General features: G+C 40.7%; 1 long non-coding RNA gene across 2 annotated transcripts; it reads right to left on the reverse strand.

Annotated features, from left to right (window-relative positions):
- LOC122118555 lies at positions 1 to 24,288 on the reverse strand. 2 transcript variants are annotated; one of them, XR_006149405.1, is made up of 3 exons: positions 24,089 to 24,288; positions 22,536 to 22,609; positions 1 to 147 (listed from the first exon to the last, which is right to left on the reverse strand). It is a non-coding gene; the product is annotated as an uncharacterized LOC122118555 (long non-coding RNA). The 2 variants fall into 2 exon arrangements; XR_006149406.1 differs by lacking the exon at positions 1 to 147 and adding an exon at positions 5,185 to 5,214.
- Between the last annotated feature and the right edge of the window lie 871 nt (positions 24,289 to 25,159).

Consider the following 25,159-nt stretch of genomic DNA (forward strand, 5'->3'; position numbering starts at 1 on the left):
TGACAACCTATCTCCTTCAGCAGCATGTGCTGCTCCTTTCAGCTGCATGCACCCGCCTCTCCTGTGGTCCAGACCAGGAGGCCATGATGACTATCTGTTCCCATGGATGATAGGGTCACTGCTGGTTATTAAGTGTATCATGGTGATCTAGGAGAAATTGAAATTGGACAAATTTGTGATATTACAAACTCATGATATAACTAACCCATTGTGACCTCACCAACACTGTGACATCACAAACACATTGTAACATCACATTGCTGTTTTTGACACCAGGATCACATTGTGACATCCCAAACCTATTATGACCTCTTATAACCTTTGAAAAAAATACATAGTTTTGTGACATCACAGTCCCTTTTTGTACCCAAATACCCACCATGAAATATTGACAATTGAGAATCAAACATGACATTTTAACATCAAAAAGTTTGTGAGATCATAACAATTGTGACATCACATTGTAGTTTTGACACCATCTGCTCATTCTGAAATCACAAAAGTAAAATAATATGATAGAATTATAACTTCACATTGTCATTGTGACATCATAGACACATTATGAATGCCTTTTCTGTGATTTCATTGCATTTCAAATGTGGCCTGTAGGTTGATATCATAAACAAATCTTGAATTCATAACCATTGTGACATCACAACCCCTTTGTACATCACATTGTCATTGTGATATCACTAACCTACCATGACATCACAAACCTATCCTGTCATCATAAATGTTGTGACATGCTGCAATTTTTTTAAGCCTTTTTGTCCTCATGATCTGTTGTGGACCTCATTAGATTTCACATATGACGTTTGATATCACAAATTCCCAGTGACATCATGACCATGGTAGCATCACACTGCCAGATGTCATAACCATTGCGTCAAATTCTGACATCACAAACCTTTTTGGATTTCAATATATTTGTGACAACACATACTTTTGGAAAAACTACAGTCCTGTGAACTCAGATACTCATTGTAAGTTAAAGACAATTGAGAAACATTATGTCATTTTGACATGCCTCACACATTGTGACATCACCAATCTTTTGTGACCTCATCACCAATGTGGCATCATCAACTAATTGTGACACCAAAATAATATTTTGACATGATGCAGTGAGTTGACATTGCCATGGTGATATTAATGTCCCATTGTGTATTCACAAACCTAATATGGCCTCATAACATTTTTAAAAATTCATGTCCATTAGGACTTCAAGCTCCTTCTGTGAACTTGTATGCACATTGTGAAAAAGCAATTGAAATTGGACATGTGTTTAAGATATTACAAAATCATCATGACATCAAAAACCTATTGTGAACTCATCACAACTGTGTATCATGAAGCTATCATGGCCCCTAAGTACTTTTGAAAACACACATGACATTTGTGACATTTCAGTCCCTTTGTATACCCATATCCTCATTGTGAACACATGACAATTGTATTCATATATGCCATTGTAACATCACAAACCTTTGTTACCCCATCATCAGAGTGACACCATTATCTCCTTGCAACATCACCAATTTACAATGACCTCATAGCATTATGACATTATATTATCATTGTGATGTCATAGATACCTTGTAAATGTCTATTCTATTTCATTCTCTTTCAAATGATGTGGCCTGTGGGTTGATATCAGAAAACCATTGTGATCTCATAAATGTATGGCATCACAATCACTTTGTGTTATCACAGTGCCATGGTGGTATCACTAACACACTGACATCACAAACTTGACCTGTCCTCATAAGTCTTGTGATGTTCTGCAATTGTGATGTCTTAGGCCCTTTATGAGTTCGTAATCTATTTTCAACCTTATAATATTTCAGTTATGATATGTGATATCAGAAATCCACTGTGACATCATGATCATTGTGACATCATACTGACAGACATCATAAATATTGTGTCACACTGTGACATCACAATCCTCCTAGGACTTCATCACATTTGTGACAACACATGCCTTTGGAGATAGCACAGTCTGTTTTGGAACTCATATTCTCTGTGATTTCATGATAAATGAGATCCTTTATGCCATTTGGATATCACCAACCAACTGTGACATCATAGACCTACTCTGACCCCTTACCTGTAGGTCATCATCAATTAATTGTGACATCAATACCTTTTGTGATGCCACAATGTGACACTATGATCATTACATCTTTCAGTGTGATGTCACAATGGTCATGATGTCACAGTGGATTTCTGGTATCTAATGTCATACATGAAATATGAGGTTGAAAACAAATTATGAGGGCAAAAAGTCTGATATCACAATGTCAGCATGTCACAAATGTTAGGAGGAGAGGAGAAGTTTGTGCTGTCACATTGTGCTAGTGACATCACAATGGCACTGTGATGGCACAAAGTGATTATGATGTAAAAATGGTTATTTAGGCCCAAAGATGCGTTTCTGATAGCAACTCTCATGCCACATATGAAATACAATGAAATCACAGAATAGGAATTCACAATATGTCTATGATGTCAAAATGAGAATTGTTGTCATAATACGATTATGTCATTGAGATTGATTATGTCACAATGAGGTGATGTGCTTATAATGAAAATGTGATGTCATACTGTTGAGGATGTCACAAACACTTTTTGATGTTATAATGGCATGTCTGCTTTCCATTGTCATTAGTTAACAACAAGGATATGGGTACACAAAGGGACTGATGTTGAAAAGGGCATGTGATTTTTCAAAGAAGCTAAGAGATCATAATAGGTTTGAGATGTCACAAGGAATCATGTTGTCACAATGACAATGTTGTCACCATGGGTTTGTGATGTCGTGGTGGTGATGATGTCAACATGTGTTTGTGATGTCACAACGAATTTGTAATATCACAATCAAATTTCCAATTTCAATTGCTACTAGTTCACAAGGAGGATACTGTAATAATCAGCAGGGCCCCGATAATCTACAGGCTTAGATAACCAGTGTGGCCCCAACTCCTGGCCAGCTGGAGAGGATGAAGTATGCCACCAAAGACGGTGGGGCATTCTGTGGGAGGGGCTGGGGCATTAATCATCACGTGCTGAGCTGTGGAGAAGTAATTTGACTGTGGGCAGTTTGGGATTTGACAGTTGAAAACTGTTAGGCAGTTGGAGTGAAGAAGGGGTACAGACGTTATATAGGCTTCTGGTTCAGAGCAATAGAAGGAGAAAGAAAAAGGGAAAAGTCCTGTAAGGAAGGAAGTGGTTTGATAGCAGAAGGAGAAAGACCTGGGAGGAGAAGAAGTTGAGGGAGGGCAGGAGGTAAAGGACGGAAACTGACGACCCATTCAAAGCAGTTCAGGCCTGTGGAGAGTGAAGAGGCCTGAAGAGAAGAAGGAACTGGTAGAAGGGAGATAGGGAAAGACCTTGAAGGAAGTATAGTTCTGTGGTGGAAAGACAAAAGAAAGGGTAAAAAAGGCTGGCCCTTTGATGTTTGGAGTTTTGGATTTCATAATTTTGGGGGTTGGTGGTTAGGAGAACATTTATGATATTAAATGTGTCTCTATGGATTCTCTTGAACTATAGAGGTCTTAATTTTTGGAGACCCCCATCGAGATAATCCATTTGGATGGCATCAGGCCTTGGCCTCAGGGAAAAATCCCCATAGGTGAGAGTGTCAGCACTCAGGGTTGAGAGTCTACCTCAAGTGTTTGTCTCCGGAGGAGAATCATGGACAAAAAGTCATTTAGGGTCCTCTAGGGGTGTGTGGGCAAGCTTGCCAGCCTGATTGGGGATCCCCTCTGGAGGTCATCTGTTGGTTCCTTGGGAAGCCATCTGGGAACTCCTTGAGAGGTCATGCAGGGCTTCTTTGGGAAGCCATCTGGAACCTCCTTGAGAGGTTATGTAGCCTTTCCTTGGGAAGCCATCTGGAACCTCATCAAGAGTACATCTGCAACTTCCTTGAGAAGCCATCTGAGACCTACCCTGGAGGTCATCTGGAGCCTTCTCCTGGGGCCATCTTGGACTTTCTCCAGAGGTCATTTGGGGCTTCCTCAGGAGGTCATCTGAGACCTCTATAAAAGTAGTGATTGGGAAATAAGGGAAACCATGGACCTAAGTTTCTTTGGGCCTGGCTTACTTCACTTAATATAATTTTTTCCAAGTCTTTCCATTTCCTAACAAATGGGGCAAAGTCATTCTTTTTGGTGGAGGCATAGAATTCCATTGTGTATATATACTACATTTTCTTGATCCATTCATCTACTGAGGGGCATCTGGGTTGGGGCTTCCTTAAGAGGCAATCTAGGACCACCTCCTGAGGTCATCTGGAGCTTCTTTTGGAGGTCATCTCAGGTTACCTTGATAAGAAATATATGGCTGTCTTTGGACATCATCTGGAACTTCCTTGAGAAGCCATATAGGATGTCATCTATGGCTTTCTCAAGAGGGTTATCTTGAACCTTCTCTGGAGTTCATATGTGGCCTCCTTGAGTGGCCATCTGGAAGCTACTGGTGAGGTAATCTCAGCCTCATTGAGAGGACATCTGGGACCTCCTTTGGAAGTCATCTGACACTTCCTTGGGAAGCCATTTGGAACATCCATGAGAGGTCATCTAGGGCTTCCTAAGGAGGACATATGTGACATCCTCCAGAGGTCATCCGCGATCTCCTCAAGAGGCAATCTGGAATGTCCTCTCTATCATCTGGGACCTCCTATAGAGGTCAACATTGAGAGGTTTGGGGCATGTGGGTTAAGTGTCTGTGGCTATTGTTCTGTGTGTGCATGCTGATAGTTCTGTGTCCTGTATGACCCTCTGTTTACTCCTTTTCTCAGGATGGGAGAACAAGGCCTAAATTTGTCATATCCAAATAATATTCTCCCCCAGGGTTACAGAATCCCTCAGAGGAAGATGCACTGATGTACTCTTTCTCCTATTCTTTGCCATCAGCACCTCTAATGTTAAGTCCTCCCATGCGAAAATTGGTTACTTGTACCATCCTGAGGTGGTACAGTATGGTATGTTACCCTTATTACCCTTGAGACGGGAACATGGAGCAGATGGTGGGCAGGTCCCCTTTTTAATATATGGTCCCTTTACAACTAGTGACCTGTATTACTGGAAACAGCAAAATCCATCCTTTTCAGAAAAAACAACAACCAGGGCTCATTACCTCATTAGAGACAGTAATTTTCATACACACGTACAACTGGGATGAGTGCCAGCAAACTTTACAGATGATTTTCACCTGGTAGAAAAGGGAGTGAATACTGCTCAGTAACTTGAATGTGGTCCCTGGACCGGACAGTAGCTCCACTATTGAACCAGACCATTTGGATCAAGTCTTTCCCCAGATTTATCCAAGCTGAGACTAACAGCAATTGAGGTATGGAGGTGCTTACCAATTATTGCCAGGTTTGGTTAGCAGTGATACCGCAGAGGCTGGAAAGCCAGAAAGGTAAGTGAGATGGGAGAGTTCCACAGTGAGTACCCTAATGCTTTTCTGAAACTTCTCCCAGAAGCCTATAGGACCTATAGACCTATAGATCTTGAAGCCTTGGAGAATCAAAGAGCCCTAAATATGGCTTTTGTTAGTCAGCCCCATATCTTAGAAGAAAGCTTCAAAAGTTATAAAGTTTTGAGGGAAAGGTGTATTTTGAGTTGGAAGTGGTTGCCCAGTGGGTGTTTGACAACAGAGGTACCCTGGGAAAAAAAAGAGTAAGAAGGGAGTTTGAGTTTTGGTAGGAGCACCAGAATAGGGATCAAGAAACCCTTGGCAAAGACAGTACAATTCATTTGCAAATGGCAGTAGGGAACCTCTAGGACTAGATCAGTGTGCTTATTGCAAGAAAAATGGACATTGGAAAAAGGAATGTCCAAGGGGGAGAAAGATTGAAAATGACAGGTTATGTAATCCCATTAACACCTGGAAAATGTGATTGTATCTCTGGAGAAACATGCAAAGGAGCTTGAGGCTCTGAATTCCAACTGTGTTGAATTTAAAAACAGCCCTATAAAATTAAGAAGAAATGTGGCAAAGAAAAAATTCACACACTTCTATCTCAAAACACAGTTTATAAAATACTGAATCTCCAATATGTGCTAAACAAAACCCACTAAGAGGTTAAAAGCAAATAGAAGAGTACACTGGAGAACCCAGAGAATTATTGACGTGAAGAAAAGCTTTGAAAATATAAATTACGAACTTGTGAGAGTCAAAAATGTGAAGAAAATCCTCAAAAGGAACCTAGAAAACAGTCAGAATTGAATGAAATTCAAGTACATTAGCCTGGGTGAGCATGAGGCAAGTTAGGGGACCACAGGTCAGAGGCCAACAGAAGCACAAGACAGCAATGCTACCATCCTTGCTAACCACAAGTGAGGCCAAGAAGAGATACTGATGCTTCATTAAGAAATAGTGGACATAATAAAAGAGCTGAACCTGATATAAGAATGTATTAGGCTGAAGTACATGTTGATTATAAGCTTTGAAGAGTGTCACCGGATATTCAAAACAACAGAGAAAGAAGATAAGAATAGTTATACAGAAAGACGAGGAAGTGCTATGTCATAGAAGATGAGGCCAAGAAAAGTGAACAGGAAATATCAGGCTCAAGAAAGAGATTGTTACTCTTCAGTAAGAGTTAAAGGACCACATGGTCTGATAAAGAATGCCGGGGAAAGGAAAAGAGCATTGGGAAGAAAAACAGAAGAGCTAAACAAACAGTTGAAAGATCTGTCACAAAAATATAGTGAAGTGGAAAACTAGAAAGAGAAACTACTAGAATAAAAAACCAAAAAGACTGCTGAGATCTTCACCATAAATGTAATGCAGAAATATCATGTCCCAATGGAACAGGTGGAGGTGGGAAAATTTACCTCTCAATAGCACCTTTGTGAACTTAAGGAAGGAGCTGAAGAGCAAGCAAAGGGGTTGTGAGAAGGAACAGCAGTTGGCCAGTCAAAGGAACTCTCATGTGACCCTGCCAAAACATTTGCAGATTAAGGAGCACATTGAGAAGGAGAGTGGGATCATGAAAGCAAGTTTGAGAGAAAAGGAGGAGAATAAAATGGAAGAAGTATCCAAGGTTCAGAGTACTATACAGGAGTTAAAGAAACTAGAGACCCTAAGATACAGAGAAACATCTGAGCTGGTTAGGTAGCTTGGGAGACCACTCTAAAACCAACGGGGTCTCTAGAGCTACTAGTTCTTAAGATTAAAGGAAGAAGCAAAAACAGTGGTAATAAGTGTGCAAATTTTGAAACTAAACTTGGGAAAAATGCATACAGGCTTAAGCTGTCAGTTTATATGTAGATATTTGCACCAAGGTAAATTGCCCGAGGCTACTGCCTAAGACTGTTCTGAAAACCAGTGGGACCTCAGCCTGACAATCCTTTGTAATGTGTGTAGGTAATTTCCAACAGGTAAAAGCTGAAAAGCTGGAACATATGGAAAGAATTCATATGTGAGGAACCTCAGATGGTGAATTGGGCAAGTGGACTTCACAGAGGTAAAGCCTGGAAAGCATGGGTATTGGTATCTATTATAATAGTGGACACTTTTTCAGGCTGAGCTGAGGCATGTAATAATTCCTTGATTTGACTTACCCTTAGGTGTGGGGTCCGAAGTTGGCACTGCATTCATGGCCTAAGTTCTCAATTATTAACTAATGCCCTAGGAATAAATTGGAAGTTACAATCCATATATAGACCTCAGAGTTCAAGGCACTAGAAAGAATGAGTATGACCTTAAAGGAAACTTTAACTAAATTAAATACAGAGACTGGCCTTGGCTACGTAAGTCTCCTTCACTTTGCTCTTCTTCAAGCAAGATGTAGCCATTATGTTAAAGAATTTAATCCCTTTGAAATACTTTAGGATAGACCACCCGCTTTGTTCCCTAATCTTGTGAAGGCTATATTAACAGAAATGTCTAACTACAAATTGCTGGCTTTACAACATATTCTTTTATGTACCTATCCTTTGGTAACCAAGGCCCACTTGCCGCCTAAGAAAAATTCCACCTGACAAGGAGGGGCCAAGATGGCAATGGAACAGCAGGGAAACACCACAGCTCTCTCCAACCAAAAACAGTGTTTGGCTTTCAATGCTCTGTTTCACCAAGTGACACCCTCCCCCCCCCCCCCCAAAATGCAATTGCTCAGAGAGATATAGGAAGTGATAAAAGAAAAGGGAAAAACCTACACAGACAGTAAAGTGGGAAGACACTTCCCCCACCCCTTGTTGGTGATGGGGCTCTGTGCTGAGCAGCTTAAGTTGTGGGGATTCGTGCCAGGCTGCTTAAGTATCCTGGCTCTGGACCCTCCAAAGACCACACACAGGCAAGCATCCCAAGGCTCCCAGAAGACTCCCAAGGTACAGTCCCAACCCAGAGAATACAAACAGAAATCTCAAATGCAGAGCCGGCATGAAGACTTCCCTCAGTGGCCCTGGCATGGCGCCTCTGCCTGGTTGGTGCAAGCAGCCCAATCCAGTCTGGAACAGCAGCAGCTTTCAGCAGTGGTGAATGACCCTAGACTCACACTGTGGTACTTCTGTCCTGCTGGTGTAAACAGCCTAGCCTAACCTGGAGCAGCAGCAGCAGCAACTGGCAGTGGCAGCAAACCACCAAGACTTCGGGCACGATGCCTCTTGGCACTAGCCCACAGGAACAGCCCAGACCAGCCAAGGGCGGCAGTGGTGGCTAAGGTGGCGACAGCTGCAGTGAACAACTCCAGACCCCTGGTGGTTTGTGCCTCTCCATACTGACCCACATAAGCGGCCCAGCCAAGCCAGAGGCAGAGCAATGTCTAACACCTGACTCGTGGTGGAGTGTCTGGCTTGCATATGTGGCCCAGCTGATCCTGGGGCAGTGGCAGCAGCTCAAGCAGTGCATCAGTTGTGGCAGCAGCAGTGGCATCGACAGCGGCTGTGAACAACTACAGACGTGCAGTGGGGTGCAGCATCTCTCCATACTGGCTTGCATAAGCAGCTCAGCCCAGCCCATGCTGGCAAAGGTGGTGAACAGCCACAGAATTGAGGCAGGGTGTGGTGCTGAACTACCCCAGAAAATACTCATGAACATTCTTGCCTAGGATGGCTTTAAAACTGAATACTCAGATGTGAGCCTCCTGAGTAGCTAGAATTATAGGCATTCCCACCAGCAGGGTCTTATTCTTGCAAACTCCCTAACTTTTTCTCAAATAGATCATTTGTTAGTTCATACAAGGAATTTAAGCAAATACAAGAGGATCGACATAGTACCCTGTATTCTATCTGACCATACTGGAATCAAACTGGTTCTCAATAACAAGGCATAAAGTAGATAAAACTTAAACATATGGAAATTAAACAACATTCTTGGAACAATACATGGGTTACAGAAGAAATTAAAGAAAAAATTAAAAAGTTCCTACAATTCAATGAAAATGAAAATACATCAGAAAGAAACCTATGGGACCCAGTGAAAGGAGTCCTGAGGGGCAAATTTATTGCTCTCAGCATGCATATCAAGATCAATAGAAAGCCTATGGATTGGGAGAAGATCTTCACTAGCCATACAACGGACAAGGGTCTCACATTTAAAATATACTTGGAACTCAAAAAATTAAATAACCCAATAACAAATCCTCAAAGAAACAACTGCCCAATAAATAAGTGAGCTAAAGACTTAAACAGAAACTTCTCTGAAGAGGAAAGATGGATGGCCAATAGACACATGAAGAAATGCTCAACCTCCCTAGCCATAAAAGAAATGCAAATCAAAACAACATTGAGATACCACCTCACCCCAGTTAGAATGGCTAAAATCAAGAATTATAATAATAACAGATGCTGGAGGGGATGTGGACAGAAGGAAACCTTACTTCATTGTTGGTGGGAGTGTAAACTTGTTCAACCAGTTTGGAAGGTCGTATGGAGGTTCCTCAAAAGACTCCACATAGAGCTCCCCTATCCCAATTCTGGGTGTTTACCCAAATGATCACAAACAAGACCACACTAAAGCTACCAGCACGACTATGATTATTGCAGCATTATTTACCATAGCTAAGATATGGAACCAACCCAGATGCCCCTCAGTAGATGAATGGATCAAGAAAATGTGGTATATATACACAATGGAAGTCTATTCTCCATCAGAAAGAATGACATTGCTCCATTTGTTAGGAAATGGAAACACTTGGAAAAAATTATGTTACGTGAATTAAGCCAAGCCCAAAGAAACATAGGTCCCATGGTTTTCCTTATTTGCAATATCTAGTATATGTCTGAGTCAAGCAGAAAAGGTCAGATAAGGTGATGTTAGGGAAGTGAACCCTAAGATATGTATTCAAATGGTTTTTTTTCTTTCATGCAATTGTTTCTAACACATTTATAAGAATATTTCTTTGTTGCTTTGTATGTCCCTCCCGCACAGTATAACCCCTGCTTTTACTGTATTTGATGTCGGTATAATTTGTGGAGGGGAAGGAGAAAAACAAATTATTTAAGTAAGGATACAGGTGGACCCATTGCAACAATGAGATATACAAGTCGTTATGTCGAAAACTAACTTTACAACTTTGGTGGGGGAAGAGGGGGAGCAGGGGGGATTGGGTGGGGGGGCAGGGGGAGGATGGTAAGGGATGTGAAGGGGAAACAAAGGAGGAGGCTACAATGCTTGATAAGAAATGTACTCATCATCTTGCCCATGTAATTGTAACCCCTCAGTACAGTATTTTCACAATAAAAATAAATTAAAAAAAGAAAACATAGACCAAGTAAACAATGTTATGATGCAACTAAAACTGCTAGAGGAACAAGAAAAATTGAACCTAAAGTTGCTAGAGAGAAAAAGATAACTGAAATAAGAGCTGAAATTAATGAGATACAAAGAAAATTATTAATAAAATTAATAAAACAAGAAGCTGTTTAAAAAAATCTCAATAAAGCTGACAGACCACTGGCAAGAGTAATGAACAAAAGAGAGGAGACCCAAATCAATAATATCAGAGATACCAAAAGAAAAATTACAATAATCATCCACTAAAAGCACTAGCTTTGAGCATAAAAGCTTAGGGACTGTTTCTAGACTCTTACTCAAGACCCAGGAATGGCACCAAATAAAGATAGAATATTTTTACTGCAAATACATAATGATACCACTGCAAATACCTCATCACAGAGCAAGCCAGCAGTCTGTTGCTGACAGCTGCCATCTAACCTGACTTAGCCAGAGGTAAATGGCTCCACAGAACCAGATGCCACTGGCTCATTAACCCCTGTCATCCAAGATACGTGGGGACTGAGATCTGACCCTGATGGGTTTAAAATCCAGCCCTGGCAGGAAGTCAGCAAAACTCTGAGCTGTGGCTCAAAGTGGTAGAGCTCTAGCCTTGAGCAAAAGATCGTAAGATCGTAGGACAGTACCCCCAAACATTCAATACAATCCCTGTGGCTGACTCCACCTCCTCCAAAAAAACCCCACCCCTCAAAATCATTAGATGTGAACTTTGTATGGTTTGTGATGTGATTCTGAAAGAATGGTGATACTGATGAAAGCACTCTAATTCTAATGACAGTGTGTGGGATACAGCTAATTGATGAGTCCTTTATGATGTGTTGTGTGCTGAGTCCTTTACACGGTGCATTTTTTTCATCTGGTTCTTATAAGAGTTCCACAAGTAAGATGATTGTGCAGATGAGAAATCTGAGGCTCAGATATATCCCCATATCAAGGCCAAAATTATGTATTTCCTAACTCTAGTGAGTTGTCTCCTACAGACAATTGTTTGGGTTTATTTTTCTCAGTCATGAACTTTGAACTCAGGGCCTAGCCACTGACCCTTCCCTGTTGGGCTCATCGCTAGCTCCCTATCACGTGGAGCCAAGAACCCCCTTGCAACAGAGTGTTACAGTCTAGGATCTGCAGCTTAGGTCTGTCATCCTGCCTACTGAGGAAGCTGAGACCTGACGATCTGGGTTCCAAACTATCCCAGACACAAAAGGTCCTAAGAGACTACTATCTCCTATTCACCACTTAGAAACACGAAATGGAAGCTGGGCGCCAGTGATTTGCACCTGTCATCCTAGCTACTCAGGAGCCTGAGAGCTGATGATCACAGCCCAAAACCAGGCTGGGCAGGAAATTCCTTGAAAGGTTTCTCTCCACTGAACTACCAAAAACCTGCAGGGGTGCTGTAGCTCAAGTGATAGATCACTTGGCTTTAGCTGAAGAGCTCAAGGACAGCACCCAGGCCTAGACATCAATTCCTCCAACTTCCAAGAGAAGAAAGAAATAAACCTGAATTTGAGGGCTGGGAATGTGTCTTAGGGGTAGAGTGCTTTGCATGTATGAATCCCTGGGTTTGATTCCTTAGTACCACATCACTAGAAAAAAGTCTGAAGTGCCTGTGTGGCTTAAGTGGTAGAGTGCTATCCTTGTACTGGAGAAACTCAGGTACAGTGTTCAGGTCTTGATTTCAAGCTCCAGGACAAGTGTATGCGTGCGCACACACACACACACACACACGCACACACACACACACACACACACACACACACACACAGATACCAGAAGTGAAGCTGTGAAACCAACTGTTAAAGCACTGAGCTCCAGTTCTGAGCTCATGGTCAGCACCCAGGCCCTGTGTTCAACCCTGAAACCTAGCCACCCAGAGCCTAACTAGGAGAGGTCAAATGTTTCAAAACCTGATGAGCTTCACCAGCCCTAAATGACAGGAAGCATTGTGATATTAAACATGTGCTTTGATTTAGCAAACTTCCAGAAACCTAGGAATACACCATTGCAAATAATGAAGCATTTTATTAGGTTCAGCTCCCTTGTTGTCTACCAGAAGGACGCTTGAATTAATTGTAGCAGGTTATTTCAGCACTGGAACATAGTCTAACAAAAAGACAGGATGAGTGCAGGGAACTTGGCCTGCCATGGGAGGTGGCACAAATGAAGGCTTCCTGTGAAAACAGCACTGGGGAGAAGAGATGGCTTGGGGTACAAAGAGGCCTTTTTCTCCTGGCCTTCAGAGCCCGACCACACTCCTCCTCACTAATCGGCCTTGATGGAGTTGCTTGTTACACAACTGTACAAGAGTGAGGCCTTTTGTCTGCCTGTTCCAACAATGAGGCAGACTTCCTTCAGCAGTCCCTGGTGCCGAGAAAACCTCAGGCTACAATGGGAACAGTGAGGGGAGCCCTGGAACATGCACTGTCTTGAAAGCACTGTCTCTGCTATGAAATCATTCTATTCAAAGCAAATTTCCTAGCTGGGTGCCTTTCATCTTAGGGACTCTGGACGTTCACCGATAAAAATACATCCATACATACATGGGGAGACATGGAGTCACTTGATTTTTTTGTTTGTTTCTTTTTAGGCAGGTCCGGGGGTTGTATTAGGAGCCTAGGCACTGTGCCTGAGCTCCTTTTGCTCAAGGGTAGAGCTCTGCCCTTGAGCCACAGCTCCATTCATGGAGATTTTTTATTCCTTTGATAACTTCGAATAAGAGTGCTGTGGACTTCCTGTCCAGGCTGAATTCAAACTGGCATTCTCTACCTCACAGATTCCTGAAGAGCTAGGATTAAAGGCAGGAGTAAATAACACCTGGCTTTCGTTTATTCTTGTTCTTTTTTTCATTGTGACAAACTGAAATCATCACAATGTCATGCTAATGGTTTGCATTTCGAAGTAAACTACCCAGGCCTGGAATTTGATTGCCAGGACTGCCACCTACAAATGGAGGGAGATCTTGAGAAAATCTTTCCTATTCATGTGAATGCTTAATGGATTGTTATAAAAGTAACAAATAAATTTGCAATTAGTTCATGATTCTCTTATAGAATGCCACACGAAAAATATTTTATTATGTCTTCCATTCTAGCTCCTTTGTATGATTTTCCCAATTAAAAAATACTGACTACTTTTACATTAATGCTACTTCATTAAATGGAGGCATAATTTAATAATAATTCATAAAATGTATAATTTAATATCCTCACATTTTCTCTCTCATATATATTGCAAACTACACATCTATCTATCTATCTATCTATCTATCTATCTATCTATCTATCTATCTATCTATCTATCTCTCACTCTCTCTCTCTGTCTGTCTATATATCTATATCCACATCTTTATCTATATCTATCAGCCATTACTATGGGTTGTTCCACAGAACTGGCTGGCAGCTCAGTTTGCCAAAGGCTTTTGTAGTACAACTGACCCTTTCATGAATTGGGCATTGTGAGCTGTGAATTAAAATCTCAGCATTGCCAGAAGTTTATATGTGGAGTCAGAAGACAATTTTGACACATGTTTTTCCTTCTCTGTGAAAGTCCTGGGTCTCAGTATGATCTATAATCCTTATGCAAATACATCCATGTGATAAAATGTAATAAATGAAATAAATATTATATATGTAATAATACTAAATAAAATAAAAAACAAGGGTAATAAATATCATATGGAATAAACCCATGTACGTAAATAGATCTCATATACGAATATTTTTTTTTCAGTCCTGGGGCTTGAATTCGGGCCCTGGAAACTGGGCTGAAATTCTTGTCTTCAACAACGGTAAGCTTACTCTCCCCAACAGTGCCACAGAGTTACCCAGACCTTGAGTTCAAATCCCAGGCCTGCAAGAAAAATGGTGCAAATTCCAAGCCAGAGACTTGATTTTTTTGGCCAGGACTGGGGCTTGAACTCAGCTTGTGACAACTCTGCGTCAGCTTCGATCATCCTAGGCTGGGGTGCAGCCTCTGGACACACAGCCCATCCTGAGATCCTACGACCAGAGTTCAAATCTTTGGACTGGCAAAAAAGGAGAAGTGCTGGGAAAGAAGCTCAGTAATAGAGTGATTGCCTTGCATGCATAAAGCCCAGGGTTCGATTCCTCAACACCACATAAGCAGAAAAAAGCCAGAAGTAGCGCTATGACTTAAGTGGTAGAGTGATAGCCTTGAGCTGAAGAGTTGAGGTACAACACCAGAGCCAGAGTTCTGGCCCCTAAACCGAAAAAAAAGAAAAAAAATGCAGAGGGGGAAAAAAAGGAGAAGTACAAAACTGGGAAGTTCCAGAAGGTGGTATTACATTGTTTTATCCTTTGCATTGCAACCATCCTGGGTCTAAATGACAGGGCCCAGATAGTGTACATGACCTTGCACTGCTGAAGTTTGGTGGGCTATCAGGGAAGCCATAGCCCAAACCAACAACCTAGGCCTGGGGTGCGAGTCCCAGGACTGCCACCTATGAATGGAAGGAGATCCTAAGAAACACATTCCAATATACATCCATACGAATGGAATGTTGTAAAGTAATAATTGCATTAGTAGTTAGTTTATGATTAAATTATACACAATAATTATAGTACATTGACTAATTTTCAATTAATACTTTGTTATGTATTTAACCGTAATATTTAAATAAATGAAGGAATAACTTATCAATAATTGGTAGTAATATAGTATATAAAATTAGATAATATACAGACATCTGTGTCTTGTTTTATACATATATATATGTGCTTACATACATATACATATATGTAACAATCTACATATGTATTTCTACATTTGTCATTCCTGGGCTCAGTGGTAGAGGGTTTGCCTCATATATATGAAGCCTTGGGTTCAATTCTACACTATCACATGCACAGAAAAATCTGGAAGTCTCATTGCTGCTTGTTTTATAACAAATACACATTAAAACTTTTAAAATCATATGGAATTTATTCTTAATGCAAGAATTACAATCACAATTCACCACACAACAGAGCACCCAAAATTATGCAAGAAACACTATTTTCCGCCAAATCCCAATATCTCCAAAGACTTGAATTGTTGGGGACGTTAACACACCACTTTCCCCACTAGATAGATAAACTCAGAAAAACTCAACAGAGAAAATGGAGATCTAAAAAACTGCATAGATCAACTAGATTTAACAGACATCTATGGAATATTCCGCCCAGCAGCATCAGAATATACGTTTTTCTCAGCAGCACAAGGAATATTTTCCAAAATAGACCACACTTTAGACCACAAAGCAAACTTGTCTAAATTCAGAAACATTGAAGCTATACCTTGCATTCTCTCACACCACAAGGGAATAAAATTAGAACTCAACACCAAAAGCCACCAAAGAAAATCCTGTAACACATGGAGGCTGAACAACACACTGCTGATTCACGAGTGGGTCATGGAAGAGATGAGAAAGGAAATTCAAATGTTCATGATATTCAACAACAATGAACATGCAAATTACCAGCTTCTCTGGGTCACAGCAAAGGCAATACTCAGGGGCAAGTTTATAGCTCTGAGTTCCTACATCAACAAATTGGAGAGATCTGAAACCAACAATTTAATGAGACATCTGAGCTTTCTTGAAAAAGAGGAGCAAGATAAACCCCAATCCAGTAGATGGAAAGAAATAATTAAAATTAAATCAGAACTAAATGAATTAGAATCCAAAAAATATAGAAAGAATCAACAAACCAAAGAGTTGATTCTTCAAAAAAATTAATAAAATTGACAGACCCTTAGCAAATCTTATCAGAAAAAGAAGAGAACGTACCCAAATAAATAAACGCAGAGATAAGAATGGAAACATCACCACAGGAACAATCAAGATACAGAACATTATAAGGGAATACTTCTCAAAATTGTATGCTAATAAGTTTGAAAACTTGGCAGAAATGGGACTTTTCCTAGCAAATACTGACATGCCAAAAATGAACCAAGATGAGTTAAACCATTTTAACAGGCCCATATCAAGGATTGACATAGAAACAGCAATAAGAGACTTCCCATCTAAGAAAAGCCCAGGACCAGATGGTTTTTTAGTGGAATTCTACAAGGCCTTCAAAACAGAGCCGACACCAATATTTCTCCAACTCTTAAATAAAATTGAAAGAGAAAGTTCACTACTGAACTCATTCTATGAAGCTATGATAACCCTCATCCAAAAACCAGGCAGGGACACATTAAAGAGAGAGGACTGTAGACCCATTACTTTGATGAACATTGATGCAAAACTTCTCAACAAAATTTTGGCCAGTCGTCTTAAACAACGCATTCAGAAAATCATACACCACGATCAAACAGGATTCATTTCAGGGATGCAAAGCTGGGTCAATATTCGCAAATCAATTAATATAATTCATCACATAAGCAAGAGCAAGGATAAGAACCACATGATTATCTCAATATATGCAAAAAGAAGCATTTGACAAGATCCAACACCCCTTTATGATGAAGGTTCTGGAAAAATTAGGAATCCATGGAACATTCCTCAATACAATAATGGCTATATATGACAAACCTACAGCCAGCATTATACTTAATGGTGAAAAACTAAAGTCATTTCCTCTTAACTCAGGAACAAGACAAGGATGTCCACTATCACCACTTCTCTTCAATCTAGTATTAGAATTCTTATCTACAGCAATAAGACAAGATGCAAACATAAAGGTGATCCAAATAGGGAAAAAAGAAATAAAACTCTTCCTCTTTGCAGATGACATGATCTTGTATTTAAAGAATCCCATAGACTCCACTCCCAAATTACTCAAGTTGATTTAAAACTTTGGCAAAGTAGCAGGGTATAAAATTAACCCCCAAAAATCAATGGTTTTTCTGTATGCCAACAATGGGTAAAGTGTTGTGAAATTAGGAAAGCAACTCCATTTGTAATAGCCCCACAAAAAAATAAAATACCTAGGAATTAACTTAACCAAAGAAGTGAAGGACCTCAATGATGAAAACTTTAAAAACGAAAAAGGAAATCAAAACAGAACTTAGAAGTGGCAAAAACTCCCATGCTCCTGGATTGGAAAGATCATCATCGTGAAAATGGCAATACTTCCCAAGGCTATCTACGAATTCAATGCAACACCTATCGAAATTCCCATCTCATTCTTCAAAGAAATAGAAGAGGCAATCCAAAAAGTCATATGGAACAATAAAAGAACCCGAATAGCTAAAACTATCCTCAACAGAAAGAACAGTGCTGGAGGAATATCAATACCAAATTTCAAACTCGACTATAAAGCCATAGTAATCAAAACAGCTTGCTACTGGCACAAGAACAGACCTCAGAAGCAATGAAATAGAATTGAAAACCCAGAAATGAACCTACAGACCTATAGCCATTTAATCTTCAATAAAGGGGCTAAAAAAATAGAATGGAAGAAAGACAGCCTCTTTAGTAAATGGTGCTGGCTTGGTTAACTACATGTAGAAAACTAAAGCTAGATGCTTATATATCACGCTGCATGAGAATCAAGTCCAAATGGATCAAAGACATCAGAGTCAAAGCAGACACTGAAAACATTACAGGATGGAATAGGAGAAACCCTTTGTCTCCTTGGCACAGGCTGAAATTTTCTTAATAGAGACCCAGAAAGACAACAAATTAAAGAGAGGTTGGACAAAATGGGATTGCATGAAATTGTAGAGCTTCTGCATGGCAAAGGACATAGCTTGCAAGATCAATAGAAAGCCCACGGATTGGGGGAAGATCTTCACTAGCCATACAACAACGGACAAGGGTCTCATATTTAAAACATACCTGGAACTCAAAAAATTAAATCCCCCAACAACAAATCTTCAAAGAAACAATTGCCCAATAAATAAGTGGGCTAAATACTTAAAGAGAAACTTTCTCTGAAGAGGAATGAAAAAGGGCCAATACATACTTTAAGAAATGCTCAACCTCCCTAGCCATAAAAGAAATGCAAATCAAAACAACATTGAGATACCACCTCGTCCCAGGTAGAATGGCTATAATCAAGAACTCTAATAACAACAGATGCTGGAGGAGATGTGGACAGAAGTAAACCCTACTGCACTGTTGGTGGGAGTGTAAACTTGTTCAACCTCTTTGCAAAGGAGTATGGAAGTTCCTCAAAAGACTCCACATAGAGCTCACCTATGACCCAGCAATCCAACTTTTGGGCATTTACACAAATGTTCACAAACAAGACCACACTAAAAGTACCAGCACGATATGTTTATTGCAGCATTATTTACCATAGCTAAGATATGGAATCAACCCTGATGCCCCTCAGTAGATGAATGGATCAAGAAAATGCGACACACACACACACACACACACACACACACACACACACACACACACACACACACACACACACACACACAATGGAATTCTATGCGTCCATCATAAAGAATGACATTGCCCCATTTGTTAGTACATGGAAAGACTTGGAAAAAATTATATTAAGTGAAGTAAGCCAGGCCCAAAGAAATATAGGTCCCATGGTTTTCCTTATTTCCAATAAATAGTATATGTCTGAATCAAGCAGAAAAGCTCAGATAAATTTATGTTAGGGAAATGAACCCTAAATATGTACTCAAATGCTGTTTTCTTTCATGCGATTGTTTCTGACACATTTATAAGATGATATCTTTGTTGCTTTGTATGTCCCTCCCCCATTGTATAACCCCTGCTTTCACTGTATTTGATGTTAGTATAATTTGTGGAGGGTAAGGGAAAAAACAAATCGTTTAAATAGGGATACAGGTGGAAATATTGCAACAATGAGATGTACAAGTCGTTATGTCGAAAACGAACTTTACAACTTTGGTTGTAAAGTTTGTGGGGGGTGATTGGAGGCTTGAATGGGGGGATAGGGGAAGGATGGGATGGGAAGGGGAAACAAAGGAGGATGCTACAATGCTTGATAAGAAATGTACTCATTATCTTGCCCATGTAATTGTTTTTTTTTTTTAAATTTAATTTAATTTTATTTGTGAACATACTGTACAGAGGAGTTACAGTTACATGGGCAGGATAATGCGTACATTTCTTACCAAGCATTGCAGCCTCCTCCTTTGTTTACCCTTCACATCCCTTCCCAGCCTCCCCCCTCCCCCCCTAATCCCAATCCTTCTCCTTCCCCCCCTCGGCCCCCCCCCCCACACCAACGTTGTAAAGCTCGTTTTGGACATGACAACTTGTACTTCTCATTGTTGCAACAGGTCCACCTGTATCCTTAAACAACTGGTTTTTCCCCATCTCCTCCACAAGTTATACTGACATCAAATATAGTGAAAGCAGGGGTTATACTGTGGGGGAGGGACATACAAAGCAACAAAGAGATAATGTTATAAATGTGTTAGAAACACATGCATGAAAGAAAAAAACATTAAAATACACATTTAAGGGTTCATTTTCCTGACATCACATTATCTGACCTTTTCTGCTTGACTCATACATATACTAGATATTACAAATAAGGGAAACCATGGGACCTACGTTTCTTTGGGCCTGGCTTACTTCACTTAATATAATTTTTTCCAAGTTTATCCATTTCCTAACAAATGGGGCAATGTCATTCTTTCTGATGGAGGCATAGAATTCCATTGTGTATATATACCACATTTTCCTGATCCATTCACCTACTGAGGGGCATCTGGGTTGGTTCCATATCTTAGCTATGGTAAATAATGCTGCAATAAACATAGTTGTGCTGGTAGCTTTAGTGTGGTCTTGTTTGTAAACATTAGGGTAAATGCCCAAAAGTGGGATTGGTGGGTCATAGGGGAGCTCTATGTGAAGTCTTTTGAGGAACCTCCATACTGCTTTCCAAAGTGGTTGAACAAGTTTACATTCCCACCAACAATGAAGTAAGGTTCCTTTCTGTCCACATCCCCTCCAGCATCTGTTGTTGTTAGAGTTCTTGATTTTTGCCATTCTAACTGGAGTGAGGTGATATCTCAATGTTGTTTTGATTTGCATTTCTTTTATGGCTAGGGATGTTGAACATTTCTTCATGTGTCTATTGGCCATCCTTCTTTCTTCTTCAGAGAAATTTCTCTTTAAGTCTTTCGCCCACTTATTTATTGGGCAGTTGTTTCTTTGAGGATTTGTTTTTGGGGGGTTTAATATTTTGAGTTCCAAGTATATTTTAGATATGAGACCCTTGTCCGTTGTATGGCTAGTAACGATCTTCTCCCAATCCGTGGGCTTTCTATTGATCTTGCTAGCTATGTCATTTGCCCTGCAGAAGCTCTGCAACTTTATGCAATCACATTTGTCCAACCTTTCTTTGATTTGTTGTGTTTCTGGGTCTCTATTCAGAAAATTTCGGCCTGAGCCAAGGAGACCTAGGGTTTCTCCTATTCCATCCTGTAATGTTTTCAGAGTGTCTGCTTTGAGTTCAAGGTCTTTGATCCATTTGGAGTTGATTCTGCTGCAGGGTGATATATAAGGATCTAGCTTAAGTTTTCTACGTGTAGTTAATCAATTTTGCCAGCACCATTTACTGAAGAGGTTGTCTTTCTTCCATTCTATTGTTTTAGCTCCCCTCCCTTATCGAAGATTAGATGGCTATAGGTCTGTAGGTTCATTTCTGGGTTTTCAATTCTATTCCATTGGTCCTGAGGTCTGTTCTTATGCCAATACCAAGCTGTTTTGATTACTATGGCTTTATAGTAGAGTTTGAAGTTTGGTATTGATATTCCTCCAGCAGTGTTCTTTCCATTCAGGAGCGTTTTTGCTATTCGGTTGCCCATGTAATTGTAACCCCTTTGTACTGTATTTTCACAATAAAAACAAATAATAATCTAGAAAAAAAATAATTACAATCACCATTACTATGCCAAGAAGCTAGGCTTAACACCTTTATAACTTTTAAAAACATCCTAATTGTAGAACATCATTGAAAGCAAGTTACATTATACAAATAAACTTTTTAACCCTCTTTTTGAAGGCCATTTTAATTTTAATTTTAACACATACAAGGGGCAGTTTTAGCAATACTAATCAGATCATCACATCACTCATTTTAACCATCGTGTTTTCAGGGTCTATCTTCAGGGAAAAGGGACAGAACAAAGATGGGCAACTCAGCCCCTCCTATGGAATGTGCCTGCACCCAATCTGACTCTTTAAGGTTAGATGAACTGCGTTTGTGCCAGCTTGCCCTCTTTTACCATGTGTGGACTCCTCCTAGCGCCAGTCCCACCATCTATGAAGCACCCCCCCCCGGGTCTGTCCCACCACGCATGACCAGCTTAACTACACTTCTGCCTATTCAGCCTCAACCCTAAATATAGATCTTAGGTAGTCTTCTAAATTTTCCCTTTTTTGGGGGGTAGGGAGGTTTGAATAAAATACAGTTTTAGACAGACAGAACATGTCATGTTTTGTAACAGTGCTAAATTGACCTTTCCATTTAAATTTTTAATATTTACCCTGAAATTTTAGCCAAGGGAACTAAATCCCAAACTGCCAAAGCATTTAGAAATATTAAAATTTAAAATAACAGATTTTCTAATTTTTACGTTAAAGAATCCTTAAAAAGCCATTTAAAACAATGTGAAAGTTTTTTAAATTTTTAGTAATGTCTAAACCTCTTAACCTTTTACATTTTAAACTTAAATTCACCCACTTTTTACAGCATGTTGACAATTTTTATCTTGAACATGTTTACAAACACATAGAAAACACACAGATCTTAAAGCATGCATAAATCAAAATCAGTTTTACATAGATTTTTTCAAAGTTTTTTTAACAAAAATTTAAGACAGTATTTTTTTAAACTAAGTACCTTTGTTAAGCTTCATTTTCCCAGGGCTCGCTTGTTTAGCAAGGCAATTCATCAACGGATCTTTTGAATCCCACCTGTTAGAGAAGGGCTGGTTGAAGGGGTCACCTAAAACTAAACTGGCCTGAATTTTATCCAATTTTAGACAAGAGCACTTTACAAATTGTTACATTGTCAGGACTCGCTGAAAAATCCAAACCAGGTACATAGCCTTCCACACTCTCTGCTCAGGCAGCCTCCACAAGGAGAAAATTCAGCCCAACACCTGAAAGGAACCAGACTAGTCCAGCAACCTTACATACCTCACAGTGACGTGAGCCTAGCAGGTCTGTGGCTGAGCCCAGCCAGAGGCTAGAACTTTTATTTCCTCAGAGATGTTCAAATAAATAACAAAAATATAAATAAACACAAAAACCAAGAATCCACACTTAAAACAGGTACCAATTCTAAAACAGAACTAGACAACAGCCAAAAGCTGAGTTGGGGACTAATGGGCCCTCAGTTCATTCCTACTAGAACTGCGCCATTCTCAATCAGCAAGCTGAATTCAGAATCTGCTGAGTGAGCTGGCCACCCTCACCCAGAATTTCCCCACCTCAAAAATAGAACAGAAACGACACCAAAGTAAACAAGACAGACAAGTGGCCACAAAGACAAAATCAGATCTCCATGAATTGAGCAACATCTTACCACCAGAGGATTTCTTTTTTTCTTTTTTTTTTTTTAGATTCCTGCAAATGTTGATCCAGAGGCCTTCCAAGGTGGAGGAGAATTCTCAGTCATCTTGGGGCAAGGGAAAAAAGACCCTGGAAGCCATCCCCTCAGACTGACAGTCTCCTCCCCCCCCATACTCAGACCCTCTGGGCCAAGGCCCGAGGCTAAGATCTTGCTGGTGGCACTTGGTGGTCAGTGGCAGATTCATCTGGCTTAGAGTTTTCCCTGCAGGCCCCTTTCAAAGTTATTGCTAGATCCTGCAGGTTCTCCCTTCCCCCACTGCCTCCTCTTCTAGAGAATAAGTCAACCTTTGATGTCATCCTAAAATTCCAAAAGTATTAAAACGGGAGAGCGGCTGAGGTGAAAGGAGCGTCTGGCCACCTCATTCGGGGGGCTCCAGGATGCCCGCTGATCCGAAAATGAAAGTTAAATGAACAAGGAAAGGAAAGAAAGAGAGGCGCTGAATTAAAATGGCAACTACAAATGAGACAAAGAGAGCATGCATGTTGATCTCGAGCTCGAATCCACCCCTAAGCCACTGTTGTGGAGGCCAGATGAGTTCCTGTCCCATAGGATGGCGGAGGCCGATGAGTCCCTACCCGGGAGGTGGATAATCTACCCTTAACCCAGAGTAGCAGAGGCCGGACAAGTCATGGTCCAAAACACGACAGAGTGAAGCGAGACTCCACTGGGGAAGGCTTCCCCAAGGGCCCAGGGAATTTCTTCAACTCGCCTGCTGGCTACCTTGTAGCACATCTACCAACGTTTCTTGCCAGCTCTAAAACCCTACTTGCAAATCAAACACATAACACGCAACATAAAGCAGCTGCACCCCCTCTTACCGGCTAGCTGGACGACTCGCTGATCAGGTATCTGTGTGGCTTATGGGGGGGCTATCCCGGACAAGCTCCCACATAAAGTGCTCAGATTTCGTACGCCCCCTCTCAGACCACCAGAGACCATGATCAATGCAAACAGCAAAGAGTCATTTATTGCAAGCTGGAGCTTGGTCCTATGTGTACTTGGTAACTGGTGATGCTAAGAGGCCCCAAGCATAAAATTGACACAGCTTTTATAGTATCAAACAAACAAGTTTAGGGGGTTTCCACACAAGCAAGTTCACAAGTTCAGGGGGTTTATGTCCACCCTGATCACACTTCCCTTTTTCAGCTGGAACACCTGGGCAACTGTTCTGTTCTTTAAAGGTGGGCAGGGTTGGTGGCAACCTGCGGTTTTTCTGAGAACTATTTTTCTCTTTGGCAGCACAGCTCTCTTTGGGGGTTACTTTGAGGGCAGCACAGCTCAGGGGGCTTGATCTTAAAATGGAATTACTTTAGCTCTTCAGTTAGGTCCTGAGTTCAAACACCAAGAATGGTGTATGCACACACACACACACACACACACACACACACACACACACACACACACACACCCCACATGGAGGCACCTTTGCCAATAATATATCATTCCATTATGTTCAGCTCCCTAATTGTCTGCCAGAAGGACTCTTGAATTAATTGTAGCAGTTTGTTTCAACACGGAAATATAGTCTTACAAAGACAGGATGAGTGCAGGGAACTTGGCCTGCCACAGAAGGTGGCACAAATGAAGGTTTCCTATCAAAACAGACCACTGGGGAGAGAGATAGCTTGGGGTACAAACAGGCCTTTTTCTCCTGACCTTCAGAACCTGCGCACATTCATCCTCATTAATTTGCCCGGATGAATTGTTTGTTATGCAGCTTTACAGAAGTGAAACTTTTTGTCTGCCTGTTCCAACAATGAAGCCGACTTCCTCCGGCAGCCTGGGGTATGGAGACCCCTCAGGCTACACTGGGAACACTGAAGGAGCCCCGAAACATGGATTGTCTTGAAAGCACTCTGTGCTATGAAATCATTCTATTCAAAGCAAAT

Source organism: Dipodomys spectabilis, unplaced genomic scaffold (assembly GCF_019054845.1).
Source record: "Dipodomys spectabilis isolate Male_0828 unplaced genomic scaffold, ASM1905484v1 ptg000155l, whole genome shotgun sequence".
Classification (NCBI taxonomy): domain Eukaryota; kingdom Metazoa; phylum Chordata; class Mammalia; order Rodentia; family Heteromyidae; genus Dipodomys; species Dipodomys spectabilis.